Raw genomic sequence first — 15640 nt, 5'->3', positions numbered from 1 at the left:
CCACATTTGCTTATGCACCCATTTGTCTTCAGTGATCCGTTCGACACCTTGTGATCACACAGGTTGTTATGTTGTTCGATGTGGGCTTTGTTGCTTCTGAGCTAGATGGCCGCTTGTTTCTTTTTTCTAAGTAGAGTTTCAGAGCTTTCTTTCTACCGTAACTTAACCTGAAAGCTCCTTTGAAATGTGTTACATATGAATGACCTTGCTGGTATTTGAAATCATGGTAACAAAGTTTCTATCATCACAGCATCATACAGGTTACCACAGTAGGACAATCTGCTATATGAATGGTAGATAGTACTTCTTAGCCTATATCTTAAATCTGCCTAATTAACTATAAGAAAGAGATTGAGCATGCCTTCACAATAAAAATAAATTCAATAAGTACAAGTAGTGTATCCTTTTGACCCATCTATTTCATTTCCGCAATTATTACTTAAATGATTATATATGTTCTTATTTTTTATTAATGATCATTCCATTAATAACAGGTACACAAGTTGTTTCCACTTGTTTCTTCTGCAGTAAACTCCTTCCCATCCACCCCTGTGCCTCAGGTAGCTTTTGTTGAATTGTGCCTTAAAGATAAATGATTAGGAATGGGAATCATATTTTGATTCTTGTTAACGACTATGAAAGTATCTTTATTTCAAGATTGTGAATTCATCACATGCAAGGAAATTGTCTAGTATGTGTGTGTGTTCCCTTCCCAACATCTAGCAAAGGGCTTGAAGAGCCCTGGAGGTGCACTCAGCCGCTAACTGAAAGGGCGGCAGTTCAAGTCCCCCAGATGAGCCACCAGATACAGGACTTGGCTCCCTACATCCTTAGAGATTACAGGAGACTCTGGGGTAATTCTACTCTCTTCCAAAGGGTTGCTAGGCCTTGGAATGAACTTGATAGCACCCAGCAACAGTAGCAAAGGTCTTGGAAGTTAGTAAACATTTGATAAAACGCGGGGTTAAATGGAATGAAACTGTAGAATGGCCATCAGCATTTTGAAAATTCTTTTATTTTTTGCCCCTCTAAAAAGTAGAATTGAGTTGATATTAAAACGTTTACACTCTTTGTTATTTTTATATCTGACCGCTGTGTTTGTTAGTGTATGTCTGAATTTATGAGTGTGACTTCCAGTTTTGGAAATCAGGTGGAAAACCCCACTAAGGTGAGCAAAAGTGCTGGGAAACAAGGAAAAGGCCCTGCAACGGACCGATCCCAGGTCCCAGAAAACCTCCAGTCAGCACTCCATGGCCCGGAAAATAAAACTATGTCCTGCTTTAATTCCTCATTTTTTCCCTATCTTAAAGTGTATTGCTACACCACCGAGTGTTAGATGAATACAGAAGGACAAGCAGCCAAAATGTAATTTCTTCCCTGACAGCTTTTATCTCTTTTGCATTTCTAGTAGAAGAGGAATGCGGGGGAATAGAGAAAATAAATGAAAGGGCAGAAAATGTCATTCTTGTTGTGAATAGGTAGCATAGTCTTGCATAGAACCATCTATCTTCAATCTGGTAGAAGACAGGTAGGTGTGTCAGAGGAGGGAAAAATTAATTTTTATAGATAACAGTGAAATCAAAATTGGGATTGCCTAAGACTTTGGGGAAGCTAGGACAACATTGTGTCTTTGTTTTTAGTTCTAAAACCTTAGACTACCACAGAACATAATAAAACTATATGTTAGGCACTAGTCTAATGATCTGGAATACACAATATTTTTTGAAAGCAATACGCATTTTGCACCTCCATTATGCCTCCTGAGAGAGACTGGTTTGTGGAAATGAGGTTTTAATAAGCCTTCTGCAAAGGAAACAGGCCAGCGCTCGGGCTACGCAAAATAAGGACAGCTGGGAGGAAGCAGGGGAAAGGAAGGCTGGGTTGGAAGCAAAAAGGAGAGAAGAGGGCATCTCTGGCGAAAGTGAGGCTAAAGAGCCAATTTAAATAACCAGTCCGTGCAACCCACTGCCGCGTCTTCCTCCCATTCCGGCAGCTGGCCTTTTGGTTAGCAGCCAAGTGTTCTATCCTCTGGGCCGCTAGGGCTCCATTGAATGGACAGTAACTGGTTAATTGAGGTTTATTCAGTCATACGGTGTGTGGCCGGGACCCTGATGGCTCAGTGGTTAAGGTGCTCGGCTGCTAGCAAACGTATCGTGTGGGTAGTTGAACCCGCCAGCTGCCCTGTGGGAGAAAGACGTGACTGCTGGCTTCCACAAAGACCACAGCCTTGGGAACCCCAGGGGGCAGCTCTCCTCTGTCCCTCAGGGTCACTGGGCGGAGGTGTCCACATCACAGTTGTGGTGGACAATAACAGCTGCTCCCTTTTGTTCCACAATAATTAATGAACGCCATAATCAATAAACGCTCACAAAGCTCAGGAAAGATTTTAAGGTCTGTGGGTTTGTCGTAGCAACTATTTTTTATGTACACATATTGTCATGATTGGCACAAGCCAAATACACAAGCTATACATGGGCTACTTTAACTTCTAAGAGGAGAAAATGAAACTTTCTACTCCAATAAAGAGTTATAGTCTCGAAAACCCACAGGGGCAGTTCTACCTTGTCCTATGGGGTCACTTTGAGGAGAAATCTACTAAATGGCAATGACTTTGACTTTTTTTTTTTAACCTGTAAGCGTGCTGAGTGATTGGAGTCCTACCAGCCAACCCACTGCCAGCAAGTTGATTTCAACTGACAGGGACCCTCCGTGGGGTTCCAAGGCTGTCAACCTTTACAGAAGCTGATGGGCTCAACTTATTCCATCAGGAACAGCTCGGGGGTTTGAATCGCTGATCTTGAAGTTACCACTTCAGGACCTATTGGACAGGGCTCACTCCCCACTCACTGCCGTTGAGTCAATTCTGACTCATGGTGACCTGTGGGCACTACCCTTGTGGTTTTCCAAGACTGTAACTTTTTACAGGAATAGAAAGCCTCATCTGTCTCCGGAGGAGGGGCTGGTGGTTTTGAACTGTTGACCTTGTGGTTAAAGCCCAAGTAGTAAGCCATTTCACCACCTAAGGGATTCCATTTGTTAATATGCTATCAGTGGAAAGGTTGGAGGCATGAGTTCCCCTGGAAGCATCTTGAAGGGCAGGTCCAGCAGTCCCCTGACAATATTAGCAAACGAAAATGCTTTGGAGCCTGGTTGTCATTTGACACGTGTGAAGATGCCATGAGTCAAAATCAAGGGCCATGTGGCAACCACAAACGGCCTCTGAGGATATTGAATAATGAGTCGACAACTAATAACGAAGACATTAGTAATAGGCAATGCGCTCACCAGCACTTCTTCCAGAGGCTTCTTGTCAGAAGGCGGGGTACACGCTAAACACATTAGTAGCTTTCATAAATAAAAGAATAATGATTGCTCGTTGCCTTCAAGTCAACTCTGGCTTATAGCGGCCCAATAAAGTTTTCAAAGCAGTGACCTTTAGGAAGCAGAGCACCTTAGAACTCTGACTGGGTTCAAACAGCCCACCCTCGAGTAACGTTCTCGTGCTTAGCCATCTGCGTCCCTCAGGAAGCAGAAGGAGAACTTTCAAACCGTGTTTGAAAGGCCGTCTCTGACCAGGAAAGCGCTGTGAGGGAGCCTGAGGCCATTGCCACCATCTCTCCGACGCACTGGCTGGACCGACTCCTGATCAGTCCGAAGCCACAGTCCTCCAGTTCCAAGACTGAGAGATTCCTGAGCACTGTGGACTGCAGAGGACCGTTGTTATTGTGTTTGTATTTTCTTTGGCAAAGCAGTAGTTAATCATGATGGAAGGAGAACCTTTCAAGCAGCAGGGGAAACATCTGAGATAGGAAGGGGGGAAAAAACGGTTTAAGAGAAAAATGTGAGATTGGGTGTGTGTTGTGAATGGATTAGGGCCAGTTCTTTTCTCCCTTGTAGGTGATTCTTATAAGTGATGGGCTGTTACAAACTGGAATAAGGAAGGTCTAATGGTGAGAGTGACTCATTGGAAGGATGATGGGAAATTGGTTAACAAACTGCAATAGCTTGTGGGTAATCGGTCACTTTATATCTTCTGGCATGTGCTCCTCCTCCTCTCCCTTTGCTCCTAGAATTTCATCTGAACACCCCTTTTCTGCTTTATTGCATCAAGGAAAATTGGGTTCAACTCCAATAGTTGAAAGCCTCTTACAGGAAGCTAACCTATGAATCAAAGACTCGGTGGTGACTTAATCGCTAGTCCAGGCTTCCTGCCATTGGCTCCACCCCAAACCATTCACTCCTTCAGGTTTCTTTGCAGAAGGCCTTGCTAGCACTAATGACTTGCAGCTGTTGAGCAGCGCTCTGTCACAAGCTAAAGGGGTCGTCCCAGGCATGCGGCACACCAGTCAGCATATATGGGATTATTCAATGGAATCTAGTAAAAACCAAGGGCTGGGAATTTATGGAAGTTATGTGGAGGAAATCCTTAGAGAAAGCTCAGGAAAATCTTAACAGCAAAGTATATTTTTCCTAAAAGCAGCCATTCTACAACTCTTAGCTTGAGGAAGTACCAGCAGGGAATGGTAGAACATAATACACACCAAGGATCAACGAGAAGCGCTTATGGAAGGAAGAACCACACCACCCCTCTGAGATCAGGGCCTATGATGGAAATCAGTCTCCAGGGTGGTAGATGTGGGTGGTAGGGGCAGCTGGACCCCTTTGATAGTCCAGAAACAGCGAAACACAAACCCAGGCCCACTGCTGTGGCTCAATTCCAACCCTGCTGCGTAGGGTTTTACCTGCTGGTTTTCAGGTGTAGATTGCCAGTCCTTTCTTCTAAGGCACCTCGGAGTGGATTCAAACCTCTGGCTTCTTTATTAGCAGTCGAGTGTGGGCACTCTTTCTACTGTTCGGTGACTCTGGGCCTTTAAAAGCAATGATTGAATTCAACAACGAAGCTGATGAAGATTTAATTTTTACCTCCCTCAGTTGAATGTGCATAGAAATCATGTAACCCCACTACAGTATCTCTTTAAAGCAATTTCCCAGGCAAAAACCACTATAAGGAGTCAACATTTTATTCCTAGGGAAAAGTCCTCTGCATAAATCACCTAAATAATTTATCACTTGGTAGGAACACTTAAAATATGATTGAAGACTGGGTCTGAATTGTTTTAAAGACTGTAACCTAAGATCATTAGAGTCCTGAATGATTCCAGGGCTAATGGACACTTGAGTGGGCTTCATGCACATATGGGACTCTTAAGCTTGTTGATGTTTATCAAGTATTTTATTAATAATTTGATTTTCTTCTCAGAAGTTCCCATTGTAGCTGACTATGAACTTCTCACTTAACTCAGGATGAGACTATTTTTTCTCATATGCAACTAAAATGTTTTTTTGTACTTTCCTTTGATTTGCTTTTAAACATAAACAAAGCTCCTGTGAAGAAAGTGAAAACTATTTGGAATGCAAAATATTTTTAAACATACAGGGAACCGTAATCACAACATCAACCTCTACCCTGACTATTTTGTCTAAGTGTGTTTAATAAGCTAGGCTTCGTGTTTTGATTTTAAACTCTGGAAAGGATCCAGTTGCTGGCCCATTTAGCATGATTTTAAGAACTAGGAGTAGACTTGAATAAGCTACTGACTACAAGGACTTTTAAGTTATATAAACCAAAAACCTTGCTGCCATCAAGGCAGTGCTGACTCACAGTGACCCCCTGTGGGTCTCTGAGACCCTAACTGGACAAAGCCCAGTCTCTCTCCCAGGGAGCTGCTCAGGGTTTGGAACTGCTCACCCCGGGGATCACTGCGCGATGCATCACCACTACACTGCCCAGGCGGCTCTTACGTTCTATGATCATAAAATCCATCACAAGGATGTCAAATAGCATCAAGCACCACATTGTTATTGCTTGGTGCCCCAGAGTCAATTTTGACTCATAGCAACCCCTTGTCCTGCTGAGGGTGTCTAGGCTGTAATCTTTACAGGATCCTCGGATCTTTTCTACTGTGAAACCACCAGGTGGATTCAGGCCACTGGGATTTGATTAGCAGCTGAGCACTTTACCTTTGTGCCACTAGGGTACCTTACTTTATAAATGAGTAAATAGAAATACAGTATTATACATAGGACTTAATATGCTGGTCTATTTACTCAAAATAGAGTCAACAACACTATTATCCATTGATGAGATCTGAAGTGTTTGTTTTATTTCAGACAAGCTTGCAAAAGTTAGTGCGCTGTAATGTGGACGAACCCAGACATGTAAATTCATAATCTGGTTGATGAACTATCATCACCTGTTAAAAAGCCACTGCGAACTGCTAACATGGATAGGAATGAAGTTGCGTGTGAACGCCAAACCAGACCTGTTGCCATAGAGTAGACTCCGGTTCACAGAGATGCGATAGAACAAAACAGAGCCTCCTCCTCGGCTTTCTAGGCCTGGAATCTTCAGGAAAGCAGCCAGCCACGTAGTTCTCTGTTGCAGGGCTGGTGAGTTCCAACTCCCCACTGCTGAGCCGCTGCACCCCCAGGGCGTCTCCAAACTTATGTGAAAGGTTCTACAGTACAGTGACGCGACTCTAGACAATGCCAACCACGGAGTGTGGCACGTCGATCAAATGACCTAACCTCTTTGTGTCTGTAAAACACACAGGCAGGTTTCGGTGGATTAAGTAATGCTTCATGGAGGCCAATGCGCACAGAATCGGTACGTTCCAGTGCGAGGGCTCACGACAAGCTTCCTTTCTCCATCCCGGCTCTTCCACGGCACGCCGGGTAGAGCTGCCTGACGACCTAACACAGTGTGTGTGAGCAAGGCCTTGCAGAGACCCACAGACGACCAGGGGAGAGAGAGTACAGCATTTCCCAACAGGAATGGGGTTAAAGACGAGAAGGACAAACGACAGGAATCTGAAGGCTCTCTTTCACATTGATGGTAAGGCACTTGCACACGGTACAATTTTGTCACAGGATTGGATCCAGATTCATCCCATTTCTCATTCGCCAACCGCCAACCCCCCTCCATTCACCTGGGTCAAATCTTAAGTGGGAAGGTCGGGTCCTCTCAAATTTTCCTCTCAAAATTAAATGTCATTTTTGTAAGTTTGTGAACTTTTGTGACACTGTCAAAGAAATCTGTAGAAGAGGCATTTCTTTATGCTCAATAACTCCTCCTGCCCACTCGCTGGTTCCTGCTCCATCCCACACTGCCTGCCAAAATACGGCATTTATTGTGATGATAAAAGCCTTTAGTAATTAGTATCCATATATGATAAAGAATATGTACTAGTTATTTGAAAGTTTAAGGCCAAATGTATGGCTTACCTTCTGAGTCTCCGAGTCACGTAACTGTTAGGTTCCTGGTATTGTTGCTAGGTGCCCTCCAGTAGGCTCTGACGCACAGTGACCCTATGTGCAAAAGAACAAAACAATCCTCCCAGTTGTGCTTATGTTTGGGCCCATTGTGTCAGCTCCCGTGCCAGTTCATCTTGTGGAAGGGCTTCCTCATTTTCACTGCCCCACCGCTTTGCCAAGCAGGATGTCTTATTCCAGGACTGGTCTCTCCTGATAACATGTCCAGATTCCTGGTAGTGGCATGCAATTCAAATGCTTCCATAAAACAAATAATCTGTTAGAGAACAAAATACATAGTATATATGTTCAAATAAGTTTATAAAGGACACCCCCGTTCTGCTCTGACATTAAATTAGTATGATCACTAAATAATTTTTGAGAAACTAAATATATGAAAGCATTTATAATAAACATTAAGTCAAGACAATATTCAGTTAACATCCAAACAGTAATCAACAACTTGATCTAGGGAAGGGGAGACTAATTTAACAACCTCCACAAAGGCATTACGTAAATAAGTCAGATATACCAGTGCATGGGGCTACTTAAGGAGTCCTGGTGGTATGAGTTAGACATTGAGCTGCTAATGGCAAGGGCAGCTGTTCAAACCCACCACCTGCTCACTGGTAGCAAGATAAAGTCTGCTTTTATCAAGATTTACAGCCTATTCAGGGTCATTGCAAGTCGGAATTCAGTCAATGGCAGGGTGTTTCTTTGGATTGTTTTGGAGGTGGGGTGTTATGCAACCAGTTCATTCAAGTCTCCAGATGGAAACTGTGATAGAAGAAAACGTAATTTATTTTCTTGTTAAACATATAACCGGATTGTTTATCAGCATTCTTTGCCATTGGTGAGACCTTTTTAATTGACCAATGAGTTAGGACCAGAAGTCATGCGCGCCTCTTCATCTTTGGGCCCAAGATCCAAGAAGACAGCAGGCAGGCACGAGAGAAGTCTGGATCCCTGAGCGGCTCTGTGCATCAGGGGCTCTTGTCCTTTTCTGCATTTGTTGGTGCCTTGAACAGCAATACATGTTTAACTGTGCTGTGGGGATTAAGAAGTATATTTTTTATTGTTGTTAATAGCCGTTAGCATTGCCTGATTGACAGACCTGCTGAAATACAAGTAGTTGGGTTTGGGGTTTGTTTGTTTGTTTGGCCAGTGAACTAGACCGTACCCTTGAGGTAAAGTTGAAAACCACTTCCATTTCTGGTGAGTAACTTTATAAAGCATCTGTGGCTCCTGGTAAAAAGAGGCTAAATGGGAAATCCCCTTACACCAAGCTGTGAGTAATGCTTTGTCTTTTCAGCTTGGCCACCCGAAGTTGATCCTGAGGCTATTACACTTGCCATAAATCCAGGAAGTCTGCATGGCTACATGACCCTGAACTCCATGTCCATGGACTTCCAGACAGGCAGTGTCTAACACAAGGGAAAGAAGCCTGGGGAATGGTCTTTGAGTGCTGGTATACGAGGCAGAGGGACCTTTCTGCCCAAACAATCTTGTCTGGGTTCAATTTAAAAATATATAACATAATCACCAACTTTTCATAGACTTCAAATTAATAGAGTTCAGAGATAATCTATCTAATGTGTTGAACTCTGAAAATTTTAGGTTCCACTCATTTTGTGAAAACTTTAAATTAATACTGTATATGTGAAATGCTAAAAGGTTTTTTAGCTAGAATTATTTTAAATGATGTATTCAGAACAATGATATCTCCCTGAGCCCATTCCTCCTCCTCATTTTTTCTGCCACATTTACACTCATTCCTTATAACAGGCAGTCTTGCGGCTGTTGTGCCTGTCGATTCCCACTCATAGTGACCTTGTAGGCCAGATCAGACTTCCCGAGGCTGTCAGCTGACAGGGGCAAAGCTCCAGGTCTTTGCTTCCATCCAAGACCTTTTGGTTAACCGCCAATTGCTTAATTACTATGCCACCAGAGCTCCTTCCTTAATAGTTAAGTAAATTTATTGAATAAATAAACTATTTTTTTGCACAGTGGAGCATATATGTGTATATTTTCCTACTCCCCTTCTTACCCAGGGCAGCAGTTCTCAACCTGTGGGTTGCAACCCCTTCGGAGGTCGGAGGTCGAACGACCTTTTCACAGGGGTCGCCTAAGACCATTGGACCACACATATTTCCGATGACCTTAGGAGCCAAGATACCGCTCCTCTACCGTCTCCAGGCAGGTCCGCCCACATGTAGATATGCCCACATATGAGTACCCCGCATGAAGACTGTTATCCCATGCTTCACCGTGCTTCAGGACAAAATTTCATTTATTTGTCATTAGAAATAAATATTTCACAGTATATAATTACATATTGTTTTTGTGATTAATCACTATGCTTAAATGGTGTTCAATTTGTAACAATGAAAATACATCCTGCCTATCATATATTTGCATGATGATTCATAACAGTAGCAGAATGAGTCATGAAGTAGTAATGAAAATAATTTTATGGTTGGGGGTCACCACCACATGAGTAGTAACGAAAATAATTTATGGCTGGGGGTCACCACCACATGAGGAACTGTATGAAAGGGTCGCAGCATTAGGAAGGTTGAGAACCACTGCTCTAGGGACTAACAAGCACAAACTAGCTGTCAGAAGACAGGTCACCAGCGCCTAAGGCAGGGGAAGTGAGTAAATCAGATCTGACAATAGGCCACTGGCTCCAGTTCCAACTGGAGGTCAGATAAAGATGACCCAGATGCAGGGTCTGGAACAAGAGAGAAGGCCAGGGCATTTCTAGCTACACGTGTAAATCAGAAGTACTGCTACTATGGTTCTAGGTCCTGTGTGTATGATCTTTTCTCTCAGTGATACATGCATCTTAGTCTCCTCAGGGTGCCTTCAAAACAGGTTCAAACATGACATCCCAGGGGGATCTGCTGGGCTACTTCCATTCAAGACAGAGATGTCAGGTTAGAAGTTTATGGTACTGTTATGTGTGTGCGTGCGTGTGTGCATGCGTGTGCGCATCTTCGTCGAGTTTTATTGAAGAACACAGGATGATCAGAGGGCCTTATTACAAAGAAGTTGAAAACTGCATTGATGAGGAAAAGGCAAGCAAAGGTGCACCAAGGAATTTTTTTTTCATCCCGACAATGTACCTGTTCACTCTTCAAAGGTAGCAAGGGCTGGTCTATACGAGTTGTATTGGAAAGCCTTACCACCTTATCCCATCCGCTCTACAGCTCTGCTCTTGCCCCTTCCGATTTCCTTTTGCTCCTTAGACTCAAAAAACGCTGAAAAAGACACGCTCTGAGGTGGATGGCGGAGCAGGGTCCCAGCATGACATGCATCAGTGAGCGCAGGTCTTAGAGGAAGGGTTAGAGAGTCGGAGGATATGTTCAGAAACAATGGCTTCCCATTTTGGTACTTTTGTTTAATACACACTTCTATGATAGCATACCAATACTTTTTAACTTCTATTGGAAGCACACCACACACAAGAAAACTTAGGGTGGCAATTTAAGTCACACCAACTAGCAAAGCTTTAACATCCCACCTTTATCCTTTCCCGTTAGCAAAACTAACAGCTCACCTTTAATATCACCATGATTAGAAGGGAAAACAAAGAAGAATAAATGTGCTTTATACTCCAATAAACAAGCCTTTGACAACGATGTAGAGACCAGGGACTGGGGTAGGAAAAGGGAGGGGAGAGGTAGGGGACGTGGAGGGGGGGCAGAAAATGGAGGGTTTAACATGAAAAAAATAAATATAGATGAATAAATAACAAAAATTGCTTCATGGAAAGAAGGAAAAAGAACCCTTACCCAGATTGCTTCCCCATCCGAACTGAAGGTGGTCAGAATGGCCGACACAGGAGGCAAAGTAAATCTGAAGTGGACTTGGCGTCTCCAACGGCACACAAGTTCATCTCAGACAATTAAAACTGAACAGCCCACTCAAAAAACGAGGAAACAGCTCCAAGCTGGCTGGGATTTAGAAAAGTAGAAAATGGAGAACTACAGCTAACCGGGTCAGATGAAGGAATTTTGTGCACTTTAGTATCTGTCAAACAACGTTTGCCAATTTCACTTTTGACGGGTGTCTAACTTATTGACGGCCATTGCATTAATTAGAGGTCCAACCTTACCCTTAATCAGTGCAACATTTTCATCACCACAAACCAAAAAGGATCCTTTAAAAAAATAAAGCAATGTAGCTGTCAAAATCTTCCACCTTAAATGACTTCTTAAATTTCAAACAGATCTTTATAGGACAAAGAGTGAATTAGATATACTTAAAAAAGAAAGAAAGAAGAAGAAATAGAATGTTCCATTCTGGGTTTCCTTTAACCTTTGAGAATATTGCTAATGAGCCCCAGCTGCGCCACCTTCGGAGCCTTTGCAACATGTGTCGATTAAGACTCACATATCTACTTTTCTCTTACGGAGATTAGCAGTCTAACATCATACCCATTCACAGGGAAAAGTTGCCAAGCCATCTGGGATCCCTCTGGGGAGCAGGAAAGTTTACCATAGCTCATTACAGGCAGATGTGCCCTACATAGGGACCAATAGCTGCCGAGCAAGGCAAAAAGTGAGCAGAAATGGTCATTAAAAATAATTTCTACTATTGCACTTAAAGGAAAAACAGATTTGGATTTTGCACACTGAGTTATAGCTCCCAGAAAGCAACAAACCCTCCCAGGGGCACGGTAGTACCACATTCTAGTCTTTCGGAATTTCTAGGCCACTGTCATTTTCTTTGAACGCAAGCTACTGGGAGCCTTTGATGTGCAGATAATGTGAAGCCTGACTCTCTGGAGAGGGAATATTAAATACAACATTATCCAAATGTATTTTCAATATGACTACCCGGGTAACCAATGGAATCGATCCATGCTTGTGTCCACTCCAAGGAAAGACAACACAACAGATTCCAGAAATGATCCAACAGTACCATTAATATCACATGCAAATACAACTTCATTATGCGCTAAAGAATCAGTTCCAATTCAGAGCAACCCTACATACAACAAAATGAAATGCTTCCTGGTTCTGCGCCTGCTCACAATTGTCGCTACGTTTGAGCCCACTGTTGCAGCCAATTTGTCCATCCATTTGTTGAACGTCATTCTCTTTTTCACTCCTTCACTAAGCACGATGTCCTTTTCCAGGGACTGGTCTCAGGATGGCATATCCAAAGTACGCGAGACAAAGTCTCCCCATTCTCTGTTTTAAGGAGCATTTTGACTGTATTTCTTCTAAGACAGACCTGCTTGTTCTTTTGGCAGTCCACCAAACCATAATTCAAATACATCCATTCTTCGTTGGAAATTTTGATGGAGATAATTTTTAAAATAGTTTTTTAAAGTTATCCTCAAATATTGTTGAACATAATTTTTAAATGACTGCAGTAGTACCTTGATAGGGAACTACCAGAAATTCGAGTCAGATTTAGAAGAGGATGTGGAACAAGGGACATCTTGTTCATGTCAGATGGAACTTGGACGAAAGGAAGGAATACCAAAAAGATAGTTCCTTGTGTGTTGTGGGCTATGCAGAGGCATTTAACTGTGTGAGTCATTATACATTATGGATAACTTTGAATGGGAATCAGAATTTCAGAATACTTAATTGTGTTAATGCAGAATCTGTAATAAATCAAGAAGCAATTGTTCAAATAGAACAATAAGATACTGGATGTTTTAAAATCAGGAAAGGTGTGCATTATGGTTGTATCCTCTGCTTTGTTTATTCTACCTCTGTGCTGAGCAAATAATTAGAGAAACTGGCTAAAGAAGAACTCGGCATAACAATTGGAGGAAGGCTTATAACAACCCATGATGTGCAGATGACACAACCTTGCTTGAAGCGCTTGCTGATGAGAACCAGACTACAACCCTCATTGTAGATGAGAACTCAGTGAAGAGAAAACCCCACCCCTCACAGCTGGACCAACAGACAACACCATAGTAAACAAAGACAAGTTTGAAGTTGTTAAGCATTTCATTTTACTAGGGTACACCAGCAATGCTCATGAAAGCAGCAATCTAGAAATCAAAGGGAAAATAATCAATCACTCAATCAAAGGACAAGGATATTGTGCTTGGTAAAGCAGAAGGGCACCAAAAGAGAGGAAGGACATCATGGAGTGGCCGAGTAGTATTGACACAGTGGTTGCAACAATGAGCGTAAGCAGGGTAACAATTGTAAGGATGGTACAGAGCTAACTGGGCAGTGCTTTTGTGGTGCGTAGGCTCTCTATGAGTTGAACTGATTCGATGGCACCTACCCACAACAATGACGAGGTCTTAGGCTGAGTTCTCATGAGAAACAAAACTAGTCATATTTATATATGTTTATATCTATTGTCTCAATACAGAGCCTTATAGCTATTGACTAGAACTTGGAATATATGAAGTATGAATTTAGAAAAATTGGAAGTCATCAAAATTAAATGGAATGTATACAGAACAATATTCTAGGTGTTAGTGAGCTGAAATGGACCGGCATTGGCCAATTTGAATCAGAAAATCATATAGTTTATTATGCTGAGAATGACAGATTCAAGAGAAATGACATCACATTTATCATCAAAAAGGACATTTCAAGAGACATTCATATGTGTATAAAAAGAGTTTTATATACAAGAGCAGTGGAATATTGAGAACACATCCCAGCCCAGTCCAGATCAAGTCCAAAGTCTAATATTAGCCCAGATGTCAGATACCAATCTATAAAGTCCTCTTCAGACTCATGAAACACATACAATGATGCCAAATGCAGGAAGATCACAAGCCAGTGGGGGGGAAGTCTTGTGGATCCAGGGCATTGTAAGCATCTCAGCACTGGCAGGGCTCTTCAGTTCGCAGGGCATAGGGTCTATCATCACAGTGCCATGTGTCTTGTCAGAGGAGCATCTCTCAGGGAGTGAGCCAAGAGAGAGAGAGAGACTCCCACCTCCAAGGAGGAAATACCAGAGTTCCCAGAATCCTCAGGAGAAGGCCATGCCCACACAGAGGCCTCATTGGCTATACAATGATTGACAGGCTAGACTCCACCCCTTCACTCTGAATCCTTAAACTGACAAACGATTATATAGTGATCACAATCTAGGCCAGGAAGAGACCAACAAACATCATATGTAAATTCCAGTTGAAATTGAAGAAAATGAAAACAGGTCCATAAGAGACAAAATAGAAATCTCTCCCACCTGAATTGGGGGGAACAGCTCAAGAAGAGATCCGATCTCCAGGCTTCTATCCTAAGCCATCGCTGACAGGGGTCCAATTCTCAACCTTTTGGCTTGTAGTCCAGTGATTAATCTGTATATATGAATTTTAAAACAGGTGCGAGAGCAACTAAAAAATGGTGACTAACTTCCTGCCTAAATTAAAACACCCTTCAGATCAAATTGCAGCCTGACCTAGATACTTCTGATTTTGCTGAGCAGACAGTTCAGTCTTCCGGTCAAAGTTTAACTGCTTGTACAACAAAGAGGGCAAGAGTCAGAATTTCTGGCTTGGGTGAAGAATTGTTTATTAAAAGTGGCAGTTTAGAATGCTTACTTGGCTTAGTTATAATAATGGTTTTCTCATGCTTGTCCTCCCAGAGATTAGGAAACAAAATGAGAATTAATAACGTTAAAATAGTATCCATGACTACCTCAAAGCTCTGTAACCAAGGTGAAGCAAACACCAATTAGACAAACTTCGGTAATGATTTCCTGAGTTCCCTCAAATTAGATTCAATTCACTGAAATCTTCACTTTATTGCATTTGATTCTATGTATACCCTAAAAGCATAAGCTATAATTGAAGCAAAGCTATGACAGAATATCCACTTAATTATCCCTGATAGCTCCATGATGTCAGTCATTAACACAGGGCTCCTTAAACTTTTTCCGCTGTGACCCCTTTGCACCTGAGAAATTTTTATGCTACTCTGAATAGAGAAGTGTATAAAACAATATACAAATCAAACATTTACTGATAGTAAGTCATAGAGAAGTTTATTTTAACACAATTCTTTGGTATACATTTTTGGTTAATATGTATAATAAATTTGCATAACAATGATTGCTTATTTTTATATAAAAATTGGTTTGGTGGAATTATTTTATCAGTTTTTTTAAATTAAAAGATCATTTTATTCAGGGCTCATACAGCTCTGATAACAATCCATAAATCAATTGTATCAAGCATATTTGTACATATGTTGCCATCATTATTTTCTAAACATTTACTTTTTTTATCATTTTATTAGGGGCTCATACAACTCTTATCACAATCCATAAGCACATCAATTGTGTAAAGTGCATTTGTACATTCATTGCCCTCATCATTCTCAAAACATTT

General features: G+C 41.9%; 1 protein-coding gene across 4 annotated transcripts in view; it reads right to left on the bottom strand.

Annotated features, from left to right (window-relative positions):
- PRG4 (proteoglycan 4) overlaps positions 1-7372 on the bottom strand; it is a 37044-nt gene extending 29672 nt beyond the window's left edge. For all 4 annotated transcript variants that reach the window (XM_045298151.1, XM_045298154.1, XM_045298152.1 and 1 more), the window contains exons 1-2: positions 7285-7372; positions 4743-4868 (exon numbers count right to left, since the gene is read on the bottom strand). The gene's annotated coding sequence lies outside the window, so the exon portion shown is untranslated. The remainder of the gene's footprint in view (positions 1-4742; positions 4869-7284) is intronic.
- Positions 7373-15640: the final 8268 nt, after the last annotated feature.

This window comes from Echinops telfairi, unplaced genomic scaffold, assembly GCF_000313985.2.
Source record: "Echinops telfairi isolate 266 unplaced genomic scaffold, ASM31398v2 ScPeMD7_7424;HRSCAF=8462, whole genome shotgun sequence".
NCBI lineage: Eukaryota > Metazoa > Chordata > Mammalia > Afrosoricida > Tenrecidae > Echinops > Echinops telfairi.
This window is presented reverse-complemented; position numbering and strand designations above follow the sequence as displayed.